Source organism: Podarcis raffonei, chromosome 16 (assembly GCF_027172205.1).
Source record: "Podarcis raffonei isolate rPodRaf1 chromosome 16, rPodRaf1.pri, whole genome shotgun sequence".
Classification (NCBI taxonomy): domain Eukaryota; kingdom Metazoa; phylum Chordata; class Lepidosauria; order Squamata; family Lacertidae; genus Podarcis; species Podarcis raffonei.
This window is the reverse complement of record NC_070617.1, coordinates 28,322,353-28,334,710: the sequence shown is the minus strand read 5'-3', so window position 1 is coordinate 28,334,710 and position 12,358 is coordinate 28,322,353. Positions and strand designations below refer to the sequence as shown.

Sequence of the window (12,358 nt, the reverse complement as noted above, 5' to 3'; positions counted from 1 at the left end):
GATGGAGCAAACTGGAAGCTTACCAAAATCCTGTCCCATAGCTGTTGCTTTATGCCAGGGTTGGACCCTGCAGATGCTGTGGGACTGCAGCTTGCATCCCACTCAGCCAGCATGGCCAATGGCCAGGGATGGTGGGAATTATAACAACTCAAGGGCCACAGGTCAGTCACAAGGTACAAAGATTTCTACCTTTACTCCATGTCTGCTGATTTAGGGGGTATATTGATAAGGTATTGGCTAACACTTCCTAGTGATTATGGAATTTTATTATTTTATTTTATTTTATTTTCTCATACTCTGGAGAAACCCGGGATTTTAATTCATTAGAGCCTAGGACCTCTTCATTAAACATCATCAATGCAATGAGTGAGCCACTGAGTGGAAGGAAGAACATGTAAGTGATGTTTGGGAATGTTTGAAATACCCACCAGAAATGAATCTGGGATGCATCCCGAACCGAAATTGACCTTTTCCATTTCTCAGGACCTAAATTGGTAGGTAGGACTAAGAGAGAACCCTGCCTGAACTCCAGGAAAGCCACATCCCACCAGTGTAGAAAATGCCCACCTAGATGGACCACTGGGCTGACTTGGGAGAAGGCCAATTCCTATGTTTCCATGAAATCACACTGCTTTTACCACTGCTGCTACCAGCTGTCGACCTGAGCTGAGTGCAATTTGGCAGAGTAACAGCACACTTCCTTCTGTAATAGGACAGGAAACCATGAATACAACCTGCTTGAAGGAGATGGAATAAATAAGTTGGTCAAGAAAAAACACTGGTGAAATGTATGACATTTTATTAATTTGCTAACATTATAAGCCAACATACAAAGGAGATTCCAGGGAGAAGAGGAAGGGAGGAGGTGTGGGGAGGGGAACGACATAGGAAAGAAAACAGACTTGATGGATCAACGTAGCATTAGAGGAAATCAGAGAATAAACTTGGCCCCCTTGAACATGAAAGGACTCTTTCTTCTCGGCTTCTGGAGGCACAAGGAACTCATCAGACCCATCCAGCCTTTAGGCACAGTCCAATCTCCTCACCACCTTCTCAACGGTCTTCCCATCATGCGTCACTTTGCAGATGACTGTCTCATAGCTCTCCCAGTCGGACTTTCTCATGCTGAGGTAGCTGCTGGCCGCATACTTGTCATTCAGCTTAGTGGGCGTGGTTGTCTCCACCCCAGAGGAGATGGTGGCGCCATCAGCCTGCCAGGTAACTTGGACAGTGCCTGGGTAAAAGCCATCCATGAGACACACCACAGTGGCTTTGTCTGAGCTCTTCAATTCTTCTGGGGATGGTGGGAAGACGTTCACTGTTGGAGGTACTGTTGGCTGACCTGGAAGTCAAGCGGAAATTTGGTTAAGTGTCGTGTCTCAGGGGAGTATTAAATATTTGACACATGTAATAAGTTATTTGATTTCCTAAAGGAAGCACTATCTGACCCAGTTCTCCAATGTAGTGTGCTGAAATGTTTTGGAAGGACCTGTTACTATTTGGTAGCTATACTTTGAGCTGGAAGTGTCCTACAAGATGTCTTACAGCTCTTTATGATTCTGTGAAAAAGGCCCAGGAGAACCAGGTCGTATTCCTTTATAGCAACCAAAAAAGCAAAGTTGGACTGATCATCTTGTGCAGATGCCTGATTATCGTCTTCCAAAGCAACTACAGTGGTACCTCTACTTACATTGACCTCGGGTTACGTATCCTTCGGGATACGTACACAGCAAACCCAGAAGTATTTTTCTGGTTTTCGCCGTGCGCGCATGCGCAAAAGCGCTAAACGGTGCCACGCACATGCGCAGTAGCTGCACCTCCAGTTGCGAATTCCTTGGGATCCTACCGTTTGCAAATGGAGGTACCACTGTACTCTATTCTGAACTTAAAAATGGGAAGTGCAATGCTGGTGGTCAACAAAAGAGATTGAAAGACTCTCAAGGCAAATATAAAAACATGTCGTACAGTTGTACCTTGGGTTAAGAACTTAATTCGTTCTGGAGGTCTGTTCTTAACCTGAAACTGTTCTTAACCTGAAGCACCACTTTAGCTAATGGGGCCTCCTGCTGCCGCTGCACCGCTGCTGCACGATTTCTGTTCTTATCCTGAAGCAAAGTTCTTAACCCGAGGTACTATTTCTGGGTTAGCGGAGTCTGTAACCTGAAGTGTATGTAACCCGAGGTACCACTGTATAATAACCGACAACTGGGAAGCACTGGCCTGCGAGCACTTCAGTTGGAGAACAGCTTTTACCAAAGGTGTTGTGGACTTTGAAGATGCTCAAACTCAGAACGAAAGGGAGAAACATGCTATGAGGAAGGCACGCTCAGCAAACCCTCACCATGACCAACGCCCACCCGGAAACCCATGTCTCCACTGTGGAAGGACTTGTGGATCCAGAATGGGCCTCCATAGTCACTTACAGAATCACTTTTAAAACTGTGTTTATGGAAGACAATCTTACTTGGCCAAAGAAAGAAGAAAGCTGTTCAGATCTCCCTATCCCATAACTGTGCAAGTTCTGCCAGTCAGCATAAAGCAGGGATATGGAATATGTATCTCTCCAATATGTGACAGCCCCATTAAGCATGGCCAGGGCTGATGTGATTTCTGGTGTCACAGCATCCGGGCAAAGGTAGAGGGTTACTATGTTACCCCATCCCTGACATGGTCAGGAGTGGACAAGATCAATGCACAATTTGGACTGGTCACTTGTTCTTAAGCACAGTGGTACCTCAGGTTACATACGCTTCAGGTTACATACGCTTCAGGTTACAGACTCCGCTAACCCAGAAATATTACCTCGGGTTAAGTACTTTGCTTCAGAGAACTTTGAGAACAGAAATTGTGCTCTGGCGGCGCGGCAGCAGCAGGAGGCCTCATTAGCTAAACTGGTGCTTCAGGTTAAGAACAGTTTCAGGTTAAGTACAGACCTCCAGAACGAATTAAGTACTTAAGCTGAGGTACCACTGTACAAAGGATTGTTCAAAATTACGAGTTCTTCTGGGGAAATGACCCACATGTTTATACTGACTGCCATAGCAAAGGAGAGATCAATAAAGCACCCTGTTGGCTCTCAGAGGGGGTGAACTTTCATTGCACATAAATATTTTAAAGTCAATAAGATGAGCCCTTCTGGATCAGGTGAGAAGCCCAACTGGCTTGGGACACTGTGCTCATTGCGGTCAACCTGATGTCTATTGGAAGCTTGCAAAAAGATTTTGAGAGCAACAGCCCTCTCTGTGCTTTTGATCCCTGGCAACGGGTATTGCAAAATGGCCTCTAAGAGCGAAAGAATAACATAGCACCAGAAAATAAGAGGTCTGTTGGATCAGGGTTGCAATGGCCCATCTAGACTTCTATTCTGCTCTCACAGTGATCAACTGGGTGTCTGTGGGAAGCTCACAAGCATGAACAGAGTGCAGCAGCACTTTGCCCATTTGGGAGTCCAAGCAACAGCGATTTTTGTTCGCTGGCGCAGCCATATAGAGGGGAAAGACAGCATTTCACTTCTGTAAACAAGCCTTAACTCTGAATCTGGAGAATAAAAATCATCGAGGTGAAATCCCTTCCAGTTATTATTTTTTTAACATAAAAAGGGGGAGATGTTTTTCTCTGGTTCCCTGTTCCCCTCGCTGCCAACTGCCTCACACTGTTCAGGTCCCACAACCATCTGGAATGAATTTTAAGCCAGGGGAGACCTGAGTTGGGTGGGGTGAATCAGAGAAAACTCTTTCCCCTTCTCATATGTTAGCGGATGGCTTCACTGAAAGCAGAATAGGAGCATGGGTTTTTATCCAAATAATAATAATAATAATAATAATAATAATAATAATAATAATATGATTTCACCTATGGTCAGAGAAAAAGAACAAGCACCTCTGAATAAGGCATCCTATTGGCAAGTGTTGTAGTCAGGTAACAGGGATACGTTAATGGGTCAATTTTAGTTTCTTATTTTCCTGGGCTTAAGTTCCATTTCCCATGTTTTCAAATCAGTTTATGTTCACCATCTTTCCCCCCAACATGCACACATTAGGATTAATGGAATACCCCTCTTTGTATAGACCCATTTGCACAATCCATTTAAAATAGGATCAAAGCACTCTAAATAGTCATGACTTCCCTCAAAGAACTCTGGGAACTGTAGTTTGGAAAGGTTGCGGAGAGATTTTAAGATCCCTCTATTCCCGTCACAGAGCTACAATTCCCAGAATTCCCACGGGAGACAAATTGATTGTTAAACCCCTCTAGGTCTGAAGGTGTCACAACGGTCTGAAGACCTCCCTGGGCTTTCTCCCTTTTAATGCATGGCTTATAATGATCAGTATCATTTATATACCTATTTGTAAATCTGCCTATATTTATATTTACAGTAGGATTAATGGAATATTCTTATTGCCAGTGCCAGCTGGGTAGATTGCAACTCAGTTTTAACCCAAAAAGACCCACTGAAATGAGTGAACGTAAGTTTTTTATGCCTGCAATTGGTTTACTCCAAACAGGACTAGTATTAGATACAACCTAATGTCTTTGGCTTTGCTCCTTCCTTTTATACTTGCAAATAAAAATAAAAGTACCCACATATTTTTCCCCCAGTGAGACCAACATTAAGTTGAGGGTGTGAGAATTGAGACTAAAGAAATAGGGAAATTGGTTAATTCTCTCTCCTGCTGTGCCTCTATTTCAGTTAAAAAATGGAGTTTGTTGCATTTGATTCCATTGTGCCCCTTAAATCTCAGGTGATTTTTCTAGATATATCAGTTTAGATCTCTCTTAGCCTTCTTGCAAAACCCTCACTCAACTTTCTCCGAAAAACCCATTCAATTTTGCTGAAATATGTAGACTGTGGTTTACATTTTACGTGGCTACATTTAACTATCAACAAAATGTTGAACATCTTCAGATTTTTATTTTAAAAAGTCGTTTGGGAGCCTGCGCCTGTGGATTACTGAGTTTGACAAAACCAAAAACAGTTCTTTTGAACAGAATCTGTTCTATGATTCTAGATAGGAAGACCCACAATAGAAAAAGTGAAGAGAGCCACATTAGTTCCTAAGAAAAATTCAGAAATCTACATTAGGACTATACATTTATAAACCCAGCCCAAATGTCACAGGGCAGTCTGCAAGTTTATCAGTTCTCCAGAATGGTCTGGAAAGCTGAAATTCTCCACACTATTTTATTACATTTTGGTTGGTCTCTTGCACTAATATGGATTTTGGAGCACCATTAGAAACTGATTCAACCTTCCTCATAAATCATATTGGGTACCTGGAAGGAACACTACAACTCAAATTTACTTCTCTGCCATCTTTTGCACCCAAAAGTAAGATTATGTCAAGGTTAGCCTGGAAGGGGAATTTGATAGAAATATTTTCAAAGATTGTCACAATGACCCACCAATAATTTCCCAGTGTTAATGAGGAGAGAGGAGGCATGTAAAACGGATTTGCAACATCCTGCTCTGGCTAGGATTACAAATACAGTTTCTATTAAAGGCTCGTTGTAAACTAAACAACAGAAACCCTAAAGTCAGCTTTACACTCAGAGAAGGAAAAGAGGGCAAAAATGATGGAAAAGTTAGACTATAGTCACAGGTATGGAAAGGGTTGTGATAAATTCAGTGACTTACCTGTGACAGTCAGGTGGGTCCCTCCTCCGAAGACATACCACAGTGACATAAAGCTGTACAAAAACCTGCTGTTCCTTCACAAGGCCATTGACAACTATCCCATATGGGATTAGTATGGGTAATAGGACAACTTCTGTTTTCCTTCCAGTGACATTACAGCTCAGTTTTATTTTTTTACCATCTTTTGCATCCAATGGTTCAGCCACCAAGGCTATTTTGAGATATTTCCCCCCCAATACTGTCACAAGGACCTAGACTAAGGAAAAGAAATCTCCATCCACCCCTAACTTTCCAGTGTTATTGAGGAGAGAAGAAACCTGCAAAATGGGTTTGCACAATTCAGCTCTGGCTAGGATTTTAAATACCGTTTATAGTAAATTCTCATTGCAAAGTAAATGACAGCTGGAGAAGGAAAAGAGGGCAAAAGTGATGGAAAAGTTAAAATATTGCCACAGGTGTGGAAAGGACTGATAAATTCAGTGACTTACCAAGGACAGTCAAGTGAGTCCCTCCTCCGAAGACGAACCACAGTGACACACAGCTTGACAAAAACCTGCTGTTCCTTCACAATGTGACAACTATCCTATTGGGAATAGAATGGGCAATAGGAGAACTTCTATTGTCCTTACGGTGACATAAGGTAAAGGTCAGGGGACCCCTGACCATTAGGTCCAGTCGCGACCGACTCTGGGGTTGCGGCGCTCATCTCGCTTTAGTGGCTGAGGGAGCCGGCGTATAGCTTCCGGGTCATGTGGCCAGCATGACTAAGCCGCTTCTGGCGAACCAGAGCAGCGCACATAAATGCCGTTTACCTTCCCGCCGGAGCGGTACCTATTTATCTACTTGCACTTTGACGTGCTTTCGAACTGCTAGGTTGGCAGGAGCAGGGACCGAGCAACGGGAGCTCACCCCATCACGGGGATTCGAACCGCCGACCTTTTGATCAGCAAGTCCTAGACTCTGTGGTTTAACCCACAGCGCCACAGTGACATATTCCCCCCCAATTCTGAAGAAGTTTCTTTTTAATAGATTTATAAGCTGCTTTCCCCAGAAATCCAACGTTTCATAAAGTGGTATACAAACACCAGTCCAAACAAGCGGTTCAAATACAGTTTTAAAGAATGCTTAGAGTCAATGGAACATGCAATGAAATATTGTACAGAGCAGTATGTTTGGGAAGAAAAATGTCATACTTACCTGGCTCATCTCTGGGCAAGACAGACATAGTCTGTGCTGAGTATCTGGAAGAATCTCTGAACTTCCAAGTAGTTCTGTTCCAAGTTATTCATTTCTAAATGTAAGGAGTATTATAGATGGATTTCTCTGGTCCATGGGAAGCCACTGTGGTGCCCTTCAGTTCCTGTGAACTACAACTCCTATCGTCCCTAAGCATTGACCATCCTAACTGTGGATGATGGGCATTGTAGTCCAAAAGATCTGGAAGCCACCATGTTGTCTACCTCTGTTTTAGTCATCCTAACTAGATCTCTATAGGAGAACCAAACCATTGATACCACTGCCTTATTTTGTGCAGCAGATGTTGGCCCTGTTTCTTACAAGAGTCCTCACAAGTGAATTAATCTGTAAGCAGTGAAGCTTTGTCTTCTTATAAATTAAACTCAATGCACTGGAGCTTAAATATGAACTTCCCTAATCAGCTCCAGGTATGTTTCAGAGAAAACAGTTATCATTGATTTTTTAAAAATGATCTTGTTATTGAGTTTTGAGAGGTGCCAATGAATTTCATTTCTTCAGGGTGAAACAGAGATGCTTCCACTGATGCATAATCTGTCACTTAGGATTTGTGGCTAGAAGAAAACTCTCGATTGCTTCTATGGCTTCTGACTTCTCTCATTGGCACACTGTCCAACTTCCTGTGTGAAATAATGCAGGCCTGGGAAGTTTCCCTGCAAATGTATTTCGATCAGAATTGCACTGCACCATGGATTTTGTGGTCAGCACCAAGGATTTCATAGATAGAAGCCAACAGGAGCAGACTTTTGAGCAGACTTCTGTAAAGCTGATAATCACAGTCTGATTGCTTTTATTATTCTGATTTATGTATCTCATTTGAGTGGCAATTAGTTCCAAGGTAGAGAGTTGACCTGCTGAACCATCCATGAGGTTCAGCCATGGTCACCTGGTCAGCAAGGTAGCTTGGACCATGTCTGCTTACCTATGTTCAGGCCTAAATAACAGCGGGTACACATGAAACGATGCCTGTGGCACATTGGGCTCCTTTGGAAGGAAGGACGGCATAGACAGACTATAATAAACAAATGATGCTGTGGAAGACCTCTTTGAAACATTGTAGATGCGCATTTCGATCAGAATTGCCCTGTTGTGTGTGTTTGTAGTAGTCCATCGTAGGCAGAAACTGGGGGAGATGCAGTGGGGGCTGCTGCTCATTGTTATGGGGGTGAATCTGTGAGCATGAGGCATGGAATGGAAGACAACTTTGGTCAAGAGAACTCTGGCTTAAGTAGGGTCCAGTTGGATGCTGAGGAAAGGTGAGGTGCAGCAGCTGGAGAACTTTGAGAGTGAAGGGGAGGAAGCTGACCCTCCATGGACGGGTTGGAAATAAAAAAGTGGGAGCTGGCTAAGGAGAGACCTGCTTGCTGAGCTGGTGTAAATCCTCACCATTTGATGCTCCCTGACATTTGATACCCATCATAGGTTCGCTCCCTGGTGCCCTGAGTTCCTGAGCACCCACAAAATTCCCCATGAAGGGGCTGGGCACCCACAAATTTCTGTGCCAGGGCCATGATCACTTCATTGCACCTACGGTGCCAGACAGCCACAGTCGCGGAGTCAAGTTGGCCTTCCTGGTACCCATTGTGTACATATGGCTCAGAAGCAGCCATAAACATCTTGCAAGGACATGGGTATTTTCCTCTCTCTCCCTTTCCCCCTGTCAGGTTGCTGTCAGCAGCTCCTGGCTGGTTGCCCAGGAAAGTAGAAAAACAAGGAAAGGTTTCTTACTGTCCTTTTTTATTTTAATATTACAGAGAGAAGCTCTAGAACCCACCCTCTTGGATAATGATGTTCTCCTGAGTGAATCTCCACCCCCATCTCTCCCACTTCCTCATTCATCATCACTTCTATGGGTGATGCTACGTGCCCTCTGTCTTTGAGCTCTTTGATCTCCTACTTTTAAGGCTTGCGGGTTCTGGGAGATGGAGGGTCTGGGATGCTTTCTAAGGACACCGTGTCAGCCAGCTGCCATTCCGGTCCTGTCTCCTCCTCTCCCATGATTTCCCAACTTCCACCCTCCTCTGCCTTTGAGCTGTGACCTCCCTCAAACCCCTGTTCTAGATCTATACAGTGGTACCTCAGATTACAGATGCTTCAGGTTACAGACTCCGCTAACCCAGAAATAGTGCTTCAGGTTAAGAACTTTGCTTCAGGATGAGAACAGAAATTGTGCTCCAGTGGTGCGGCAGCAGCAGGAGGCCCCATTAGCTAAAGTGGTGCTTCAGGTTAAGAACAGTTTCAGGTTAAGAACGGACCTCCGGAACGAATTAAGTACTTAACCCGAGGTACCACTGTACTGTCTTCCTCTTCCTCCTCCCTGGAGGGATCAGGATGGGGAGGCGGTCTGCACCATTCCTCCTCTGCCCAGTCCCTGACATCCCCCCCCCCGGATAGCCTAATTCAAATAGGAGTGCGCAGAAAGTTGGCAACAAGGTGTGCTGTGGCATTTTCTTCATGGGCTACATACCTCATGACAGTATTGTGCATAAAACCGGGAGATGCATTTTTATGGTATAGGCAGGGTGACAGCAATCTGATGGAGCAAACTGGAAGCTTACCAAAATCCTGTCCCATAGCTGTTGCTTTATGCCAGGGTTGGACCCTGCAGATGCTGTGGGACTGCAGCTTGCATCCCACTCAGCCAGCATGGCCAATGGCCAGGGATGGTGGGAATTATAACAACTCAAGGGCCACAGGTCAGTCACAAGGTACAAAGATTTCTACCTTTACTCCATGTCTGCTAATTTAGTGTGTATATTGGTAAGGTATTGGCTAACACTTCCTAGTGATTATGGAATTTTATTTTATTTTATTATTTTATTTTATTTTATTTTCTCATACTCTGGAGAAACCCGGGATTTTAATTCATTAGAGCCTAGTACCTCTTCATTAAACATCATCAATGCAATGAGTGAGCCACTGAGTGGAAGGAAGAACATGTAAGTGATGTTTGGGAATGTTTGAAATACCCACCAGAAATGAATCTGGGATGCACCCCGAACCGATATTGACCTTTTCCATTTCTCAGGACCTAAATTGGTAGGTAGGACTAAGAGAGAACCCTGCCTGAACTCCAGGAAAGCCACATCCCACCAGTGTAGAAAATGCCCACCTAGATGGACCACTGGCCTGACTTGGGAGAAGGCCAATTCCTATGTTTCCATGAAATCACACTGCTTTTACCACTGCTGCTACCAGCTGTCGACCTGAGCTGAGTGCAATTTGGCAGAGTAACAGCACACTTCCTTCTGTAATAGGACAGGAAACCATGAATACAACCTGCTTGAAGGAGATGGAATAAATAAGTTGGTCAAGAAAAAACACTGGTGAAATGTATGACATTTTATTAATTTGCTAACATTATAAGCCAACATACAAAGGAGATTCCAGGGAGAAGAGGAAGGGAGGAGGTGTGGGGAGGGGAACGACATAGGAAAGAAAACAGACTTGATGGATCAACGTAGCATTAGAGGAAATCAGAGAATAAACTTGGCCCCCTTGAACATGAAAGGACTCTTTCTTCTCGGCTTCTGGAGGCACGAGGAACTCATCAGACCCATCCAGCCTTTAGGCACAGTCCAATCTCCTCACCACCTTCTCAACGGTCTTCCCATCATGCGTCACTTTGCAGATGACTGTCTCATAGCTCTCCCAGTCGGACTTTCTCATGCTGAGGTAGCTGCTGGCCGCATACTTGTCATTCAGCTTAGTGGGCGTGGTTGTCTCCACCCCAGAGGAGATGGTGGCGCCATCAGCCTGCCAGGTAACTTGGACAGTGCCTGGGTAAAAGCCATCCATGAGACACACCGCGGTGGCTTTGTCTGAGCTCTTCAATTCTTCTGGGGATGGTGGGAAGACGTTCACTGTTGGAGGTACTGTTGGCTGACCTGGAAGTCAAGGGGAAATTTGGTTAAGTGTCGTGTCTCAGGGGAGTATTAAATATTTGACACATGTTGTCAGGGGCTCAGGAGCAGAAGCACAGGGGAGAGAGCAAATAGGGAGCGAAGGAGAGGAATCCGTGGGGAGCGTAGGGGAGTATGACAGCGACCCGAGAGATTCCATGAGCTTCTCCAGTGAATCAGAAGATTCCCAGAAGGGGGCGCCTATGGTAATGGCAAGGGGGGTCCCAGGGGGGACGCACCAGAAGCAAGGGGCCAGTGGGGACTCCCAAGGGAGCAGCGGAGGATCAGGACCAGCCCCCCCACCAGAGCGCAGTGGGGGGGAAGAGTCACATGAGTCAGGACCAGCCTCTCCTCCAGTGGGGAGAGAAGATGAGTCAGGGCTGACCACGCCCCCATCGGAAAGTGGGGAAACGGAGGGGAGGTCAGGTCCAGCTAGCCTCCCCGAAGGAGGGAGCAGTGACACAAGTGTAACGGTCAGGAGGAAAGTGGGAGGCTGCGCTCGCGCGCCAAGTTCAAATGTGCAGGAGCGCGGATCAGCAGAAAACCCGGATTGGGAGCCAGGTCCTAAAGCCCGAAGGAGGGAGGGGGAAGAGTCAGGGGACTCAGCGTCAGAAGAGTCTAGGAAGGGTGAGACCCCGACTAGCAGGCGGACCCAGAGGAGGAAGGAACAGAGGAAGAGGTGGAGTAAGGCTAGAATCTTAAACTGGTGTCAGGGGGGAGGAGATTCAGATGGAGCTTCGGCGGTCTAAGGTTAGAGACGTAGCGTTGCACGCTGTGCGTGCGGAAGTGAAACTGAACTTCAATAAAGACTTTTATACTAAAGAGCAAAGCAGCGTTGGTCTTCTGTGAGCTGGGACCTCGGGCAGCGCTGACACATGTAATAAGTTATTTGATTTCATAAAGGAAGCACTATCTGACCCAGTTCCCCAATGTAGTGTGCTGAAATGTTTTGGAAGGACCTGTTACTATTTGGTAGCTATACTTTGAGCTGGAAGTGTCCTACAAGATGTCTTACAGCTCTTTATGATTCTGTGAAAAAGTCCCAGGAGAACCAGGTCGTATTCCTTTATAGCAACCAAAAAAGCAAAGTTGGACTGATCATCTTGTGCAGATGCCTGATTATCGTCTTCCAAAGCAACTACAGTGGTACCTCTACTTACATTGACCTTGGGTTACGTATCCTTCGGGATACGTACGCAGCAAACCCAGAAGTATTTTTCTGGTTTTCGCCGTGCGCGCATGCGCAAAAGCGCTAAACGGTGCCACGCACATGCGCAGTAGCTGCACCTCCAGTTGCGAATTCCTTGGGATCCTACCGTTTGCAAATGGAGGTACCACTGTACTCTATTCTGAACTTAAAAATGGGAAGTGCAATGCTGGTGGTCAACAAAAGAGATTGAAAGACTCTCAAGGCAAATATAAAAACATGTCGTACAGTTGTACCTTGGGTTAAGAACTTAATTCGTTCTGGAGGTCTGTTCTTAACCTGAAACTGTTCTTAACCTGAAGCACCACTTTAGCTAATGGGGCCTCCTGCTGCCGCTGCACCGCTGCTGCACGATTTCTG

General features: G+C 45.3%; 1 protein-coding gene across 1 annotated transcript in view; it reads right to left on the bottom strand.

Annotated features, from left to right (window-relative positions):
• LOC128404184 (immunoglobulin lambda-1 light chain-like) overlaps nucleotides 1–12,358 on the bottom strand; it is a 222,292-nt gene that overhangs the window by 16,208 nt on the left and 193,726 nt on the right. The gene's annotated exons all lie outside the window — the stretch shown is intronic.